Source organism: Musa acuminata, unplaced genomic scaffold, assembly GCF_036884655.1.
Source record: "Musa acuminata AAA Group cultivar baxijiao unplaced genomic scaffold, Cavendish_Baxijiao_AAA HiC_scaffold_1136, whole genome shotgun sequence".
NCBI lineage: Eukaryota > Viridiplantae > Streptophyta > Magnoliopsida > Zingiberales > Musaceae > Musa > Musa acuminata.
In genome coordinates, this window is record NW_027021348.1 from 477,501 (window position 1) to 485,000 (window position 7,500).

The window sequence follows — 7,500 nt, forward strand, 5'->3', positions numbered from 1 at the left end:
GCCCCATCCAGCCCTGTGCCACCCAGGGGGTTCCAGGGTGCTGAGATGGCTGACATTTTGCTCCGCTCACGACGGTCACCGCGCGACGCAAGAACAGGCCAAAAACTGGCCAAAACGGCCCAAAAACGGGCCAAAACTGGCCATTTTTGGCTGCGCGAGCGAGCGGCGAGCGGCGGACAACGAGCGAAGCGAGAGGCAGCACCATCCCTGCTATACGAAAGCCCCATCCAGCCCTGTGCCACCCGGGGGGTTCCAGGGTGCTGAGATGGCTGACATTTTGCTCCGCTCACGACGGTCACCGCGCGACGCAAGAACAGCCCAAAAACAGGCCAAAACGGCCCAAAAACGGGACAAAACTGGCCATTTTTGGCTGCGCGAGCGAGCGGCGAGCGGCGGACAGCGAGCTAAGCGAGAGGCAGCACCGTCCCTGCTATACGAAAGCCCCATCCAGCCCTGTGCCACCCGGGGGGTTCCAGGGTGCTGAGATGGCTGACATTTTGCTCCGCTCACGACGGTCACCGCGCGACGCAAGAACAGCCCAAAAACAGGCCAAAACGGCCCAAAAACGGGCCAAAACTGGCCATTTTTGGCTGCGCGAGCGAGCAGCGAGCGGCGGACAGCGAGCGAAGCGAGAGGCATCACCGTCCCTGCTATACGAAAGCCCCATCCAGCCCTGTGCCACCCGGGGGGTTCCAGGGTGCTGAGATGGCTGACATTTTGCTCCGCTCAAGATGGTCACCGCGCAACGCAAAAACAGGCCAAAAACTGGCCAAAACGGGCCAAAACTGGCCATTTTTGGCTGCGCGAGCGAGCGGCGAGCGGCGAACAGCGAGCGAAGCGAGAGGCAGCACCGTCCCTGCTATACGAAAGCCCCATCCAGCCCTGTGCCACCCGGGGGGTTCCAGGGTGCTGAGATGGCTGACATTTTGCTCCGCTCACGACGGTCACCGCGCTGTCACGACCTTAGCTGGAATTGCCTAAGGCGTGAGGCACCCTTGCGGCCGAAGACGCGAACTTAGCTTGCGTTGCCTAAGTCGCGGGTCACCCTCGTTGCAAAGACGCGAACTTAGCTTGCGTTGCCTAAGTCGCGCTTTGCCCTTGCGATCTTGCTCCGCAAGGATCAGCCACTTTGTAACCTCTCGCAGGTCCCGAAGGACCTGTAAAAGAGAAAGAAAGTTAGATCGAAAGAACGAGCAACGGACAAGTCCCGAAGTCTCGCGAAAAGGGAAGCTTTACAAGCAAATCGTCGAACACCTTGTGTGCACAAGAGAAAAGAGGGAGAGGGAGGAAAACAAGGCTTTCACGGATGAACGAACAGCTGCAAGCCCACAAACAGCCGCTCACCTGGTCCCGGACGCAACACCAAGTTCCCGTAAAGGTCACGTGCGAACTTGCGAAAGAGTGTTCAACGCCCGGTATATAACCGAAGCCCCATCCAGCCATGTGCCACCCGGGGGGTTCCTGGGGTCTGAGCTGGCTGACATTTTGGTGAGCGGAGGCAGCACTCCGCTCACCTCCCGCGGCACGCGAAAACGGCTCCGTTTTGGGCTGTTTTGGGGCTGTTTTGCTCGGTTTGGTGAACGGTCGCTTTGCAACGCTGCAGCTTGTTCGAACTTACATATTTACAAGCAAAATGACCCAAAACCATAAGAAAACATGCTGTCAAGCAGCTGTACATGCGGGTGCGAGCGACGAACGGTTCGTTGAACGGAGTTGTTGCGGGTGCGCGACGACCGTTCGTGACATTCTCCCCCACTTAAACTGTCGACGCCCTCGTCGACGCTTGTTGGTAGTTGTTGATGACTTCTTCTTCATGTCGCAGGGCATCTTCAGGCTCCCAACTGGCTTCAGTTCGGGGAAGCTTTCGCCACTTCACCAAGTACTCTGTCTGCTCCGCTCCGTTGGGTAGCTTTATCTTGCGATCCGCCAGAATGGTTTCCACTCGCTTCTCGTAGGAGGCTGTGATGGGAGGTAGCCGAGTTGGAATACTTCGAGAAGCATCTTGCGGATCCGAATGGTAGGCCTTCAGGTTGCTGGCGTGAAGAACGTTGTGAATTTTGAACCACGCCGGCAGCTGCAACTTGTAAGAAACATTGCCTACTCTGCTGATAATTGGGAAGGGCCCTTCATACTTACGCACCAATCCTTTGTGGACTCTTTTCCTGAAGAATTGGAGTGATGCTGGTTGGAGCTTTACCAACACCAAATCGCCAACTTTGAACTCTTGTGGTCGCCTTCCCAAGTCTGCCCACTTCTTCATCCGTTTTGCCGCCTTCTCCAAGTAAGCCCGCGCAATATCGGCATTTCGATGCCACTCCTTTGCGAAATGGTAGGCTGATGGACTACTCCCAGTATAACCAATTGCCATAGTGTGCGGAGTCGACGGTTGTTGTCCTGTGATAATTTCGAAGGGGCTCTTGTTGGATGCAGAGCTCCGCTGCAAGTTGTAGGAGAATTGGGCGATGTCCAACAGCTTCACCCAATCTCGTTGATTGGCACTCACGTAGTGCCGGAGATACTGCTCTAAGAGCGAATTTATTCTTTCAGTTTGACCATCCGTCTGGGGGTGGAGGCTTGTAGAGAAGTATAACTTTGACCCCAACAATTTGAATAGCTCGGTCCAGAATCGTCCCAGGAACCGAGCGTCTCGATCACTAACAATATTGTGTGGGACTCCCCAATACTTCACTACACCCTTCATCATCAGTCTGGCCGCCTCTTCAGCTGAACAGTGTAGGGGAGCAGCAATGAAAGTTGCATACTTTGAAAACCGATCGACCACCACAAGTATCGATCCAAGTCCCCCTACAGGCGGCAAGCTAGATATGAAGTCTAAGGAAATGCTCTCCCATGGCCTTTCTGGTACAGGCAACGGCTCCAAAAGTCCCACCGGCTTCCGTTGCTCCACCTTGTCTTGTTGGCAAGTAAGGCATGTTCGAACATACTCCTCCACATCAATCCCCATCTTTGGCCAGTAGAAGGCCCTCTCCACGAGAGCCAATGTTCTGTGAATGCCGGGATGTCCAGCCCAAAGGGAATCGTGACACTCTTTCAAGAGTTCACGCCTTAAATTGTCCACTCGGGGAACATAAACTCTATTCCCTTTTGTGTAAACAAGTCCCTCCTGGACCCAAAATCGTCGTGCCTTGCCTTCTTTGATGAGCTGCATCAGGATAACTGCCTGGGGATCACTATACAGTCCATCTCTGATTCGAGAAAGGAAGTTGGAATGTAACTGACTTGTTTGGCCTCTGCCCTCCAGTTGTGCAGCATTCACGCACTCCACCTTCCGACTCAGCGCATCGGCCACGACATTCGCCTTCCCGGGCTTGTATTCCATTGCCATATCAAATTCAGCCAGGAAGTCCTGCCACCGTGCTTGCTTTGGGGAGAGCTTCTTCTGAGTTTGGAAATAACTCAGGGCGATGTTGTCTGTCCTCAGCACAAATCGCGACCCGAGGAGGTAGTGTCGCCAAACTCGTAGGCAGTGGATCACCGCTGTCATCTCCTTCTCATGCACTGGATACCGCCTCTCGGTCTCGTTGAGTTTGCGGCTCTCGTAGGCCACCGGATGACCTTCTTGCATGAGTACTCCACCGATAGCACAGTCCGAAGCATCGGTATGGACTTCAAAGGGCTCTCCATAGTTTGGCAATTTGAGTACTGGTTCTTCCAGAACAGCAGCCTTCAGATCTTGGAATGCTATCTCACATTTGTCAGACCACTTCCAAGGCTGCTCCTTCTTTAGCAACTCCGTCAGTGGGGTTGCCCGCTTCGAATATCCTGAAATGAAGCGTCGATAGTAGTTGACGAATCCAAGGAAGGATCTCAACTCTGGCACCTTCTTTGGTGTTCGCCATTCCGCAACTGCTTGCACCTTCGACTTGTCCATCCGAATGGAGCCACCACCGATTCGATGCCCTAAGAATAGGATCTCAGTTTGAGCAAAGTAGCATTTCTCCCTTTTTACGAACAAAGTGTTCTCCCTGAGAACCTTGAAAATCGTCCGAAGGTGCTTGACGTGCTCCTCGAGCGTTTGGCTGTAGACGACGATATCGTCCAAGTAGACGACCACGAACTTATCCAAATACTCCTTGAATAGTTGGTTCATGAGAGTACAGAATGTGGCCGGAGCGTTGGTTAAGCCGAAAGGCATCACCAAGAACTCAAACGCTCCATACCTGGTCACACAGGTAGTCTTCGCTTCGTCGCCTTCAGCAATGCGCACCTGCCAATACCCCGACCGAAGGTCGAGTTTTGAGAAATACTTGGCCTTGCCCAGTTGGTCGAACAAGTCCGCGATGAGCGGGATGGGATACTTGTTCTTCACCGTTACTTTGTTGAGGGCTCGATAGTCGACGCATAATCGGAGGCTCCCATCTTGTTTCTTCTGGAAGAGAACTGGAGCTCCGAAAGGTGCTTTTGAGCTGCGGATGAGACCACCGCTTAGCAGTTCACCTAACTGCTTCCTGAGTTCGGCCAACTCTGGCGGGGGCATGCGGTAGGGTGGTCTCGCTGGAGGCTTCACTCCTGGCTCTAGCTCGATACTGTGATCCACGCCTCTGCGTGGTGGGAGAGTCTTCGGCAACTCGGGTGGCATAACGTCTTCGAACTCCTTCAAGACGTTCGCCACTACAGCAGGTTCTTGAATGGCCTCTTCGTTGAGTGGCTCTAGCTTCATAGCAGCCACGAATGTCAGTTCGCCCTTTCGCACCCCTTTCTTCAATTGTAAGGCCGAAATGTGTTGGGGCTCCTTGGTTCCTCTCCGAGAGACGGGAACCACGCAGGGGTCATCGCCTCCCATCATACATAGGGAGTTTAAGAACGGCATCGGCACCAACTTCGCCGCATGCATAAACTCCATTCCAAGAATCACTTGGAAGTCGTCCAGTGGCACGGCCATCATGTTGGTGTTACCGCTCCAAGTCCCGATTTTGATAGGAACACCCTTCGCCAACCCGGAGATTCGCCTGGCCTCCGAGTTCACCGCCTTCATTCGGCTTGGGCTCTTCTCCAATGTCAACCCAAGTCGCTGTGCTTCGCGATCGGCTATGAAGTTGTGGGTAGCGCCCGTGTCCACCATTGCACGGGTCGTTTGGCCATTTAGCTTAATGTCCACATACATTAGTTCGCTGCTTCCTGCTTTTTGTGCCTTCGTCTTCGTGTTCTCCCCCACTTGACCCCGCATAGCGTTCAACAGACGCATTGCTCCCATTCGGGGTCCTTGCGACTCCTCCTCGTCGCTGCTGGATTCTGAGCTGCTCGAACTAAGAGCAACAGCTTTGCCCTTGTCCGATCGGGGAGGGTGGATGGAAGCTGTCAAAGCGTTGAGTGCCTGCTTCTGTGGGCACTCCCTTACCATGTGCGGTCCTCCGCACAAGAAGCATCCTCCAGGTTTTGAGGCCTTGCCTTTTGGGTTCGGCCCTTTGTGGGAGCTCTTCTTCTTCTGTTCGCCCCCGAGATCTTTCCCTCGAGAATGTTTTGGAGGGCGATTGCTTGAAGATTGTTTCCTTCTCGCTGGGTCTTCAGAGGAAACGAAGTCGGTGAGCCTTTCTGCAGCTGCAATTGCCCCGACCACGTCGGTAACATTCCTTCGATTCAGCTCTTGCTGAGCCCATGGTTTCAGACCATCAAGGAAGCTGAACAACTTGTCCTTCTCGGACATGTCCTGTATGTCCAGCATCAGTGCAGAAAACTGCTTTACATAGTCTCGGATGGTGGTACTTTGGCGGAGTTGTCTCAGCTTCCTTCTTGCGACGAACTCTGTGTTCTCCGGTAGGAACTGAGTTCTCAACTCCCGCTTCAAGTCTTCCCATGTGTCGACTCGACACCGACCTTGTTGGATCTCCTCCCAACGAGTTCGCCACCAAAGTTTCGCATCTCCATTCAGATACATTGTTGCTATTGAAACTTTGGTATCTTCAGAATCGGGCCTCGTAGCTCGGAAGTATTGCTCCATGTCGAACAGAAAGTTCTCGAGCTCCTTGGCATCTCTGGCCCCTCCGTATCCATGGGGCTCAGGTGCCCTCAAGTTTTGTGGCGGTGCAACGCGGGTGTTGCCTCCTCCCGCATTTAGCATTCTTGTGAGCATAGCCACCTTCGCCGTGAGTTCCGCCACAACGTCTTGCAAGTGCTGCACGGAGTCCTTGGTGTCATCGGACAGTCGGTCGACTAGGGCCTCGACCTTGTCGATCCTGGACTCCGCTTCCTCTTGCGAGCTCTCTACCCCAACAAGTCTTTGTTGGCCATGGTAGAGTTCCTCCATGCTCGCTTCCAGAACATCTAGGCGGGTTTCCGCCGTCGTGAGTCTCTCCTTATGACTCTTTTTTCCTGTTAGCGCACCAGATTGCGCTTCCTCCGCTCGCGGAGAGTTGCCAACTTCTCGCTCATCCTGTTCGCTGCCGCGATCCTCGTGAGCGGCTCCAACAGCATGAGAGCGAGTGTGCACATGCAGCCCACCTGCGGCTGCTTGGGGCAAGGTTCCGGCTTGCCCCGTCTTGCTTGATTCGCCACGATGCTTTGCCATGGCGAAGTTGCGAAGTTCGTTCGCTGTTCGATCGAAGAGCTTGCCCGCTCTGATACCACACTGTCACGACCTTAGCTGGAATTGCCTAAGGCGTGAGGCACCCTTGCGGCCGAAGACGCGAACTTAGCTTGCGTTGCCTAAGTCGCGGGTCACCCTCGTTGCAAAGACGCGAACTTAGCTTGCGTTGCCTAAGTCGCGCTTTGCCCTTGCGATCTTGCTCCGCAAGGATCAGCCACTTTGTAACCTCTCGCAGGTCCCGAAGGACCTGTAAAAGAGAAAGAAAGTTAGATCGAAAGAACGAGCAACGGACAAGTCCCGAAGTCTCGCGAAAAGGGAAGCTTTACAAGCAAATCGTCGAACACCTTGTGTGCACAAGAGAAAAGAGGGAGAGGGAGGAAAACAAGGCTTTCAAGGATGAACGAACAGCTGCAAGCCCACAAACAGCCGCTCACCTGGTCCCGGACGCAACACCAAGTTCCCGTAAAGGTCACGTGCGAACTTGCGAAAGAGTGTTCAACGCCCGGTATATAACCGAAGCCCCATCCAGCCATGTGCCACCCGGGGGGTTCCTGGGGTCTGAGCTGGCTGACATTTTGGTGAGCGGAGGCAGCACTCCGCTCACCTCCCGCGGCACGCGAAAACGGCTCCGTTTTGGGCTGTTTTGGGGCTGTTTTGCTCGGTTTGGTGAACGGTCGCTTTGCAACGCTGCAGCTTGTTCGAACTTACATATTTACAAGCAAAATGACCCAAAACCATAAGAAAACATGCTGTCAAGCAGCTGTACATGCGGGTGCGAGCGACGAACGGTTCGTTGAACGGAGTTGTTGCGGGTGCGCGACGACCGTTCGTGACAGCGCGACGCAAGAACAGGCCAAAAACTGGCCAAAACGGCCCAAAAACGGGCCAAAACTGGCCATTTTTGGCTGCGCGAGCGAGCGGCGAGCGGCGGACAGCGAGCGAAGCGAGAGGCAGCA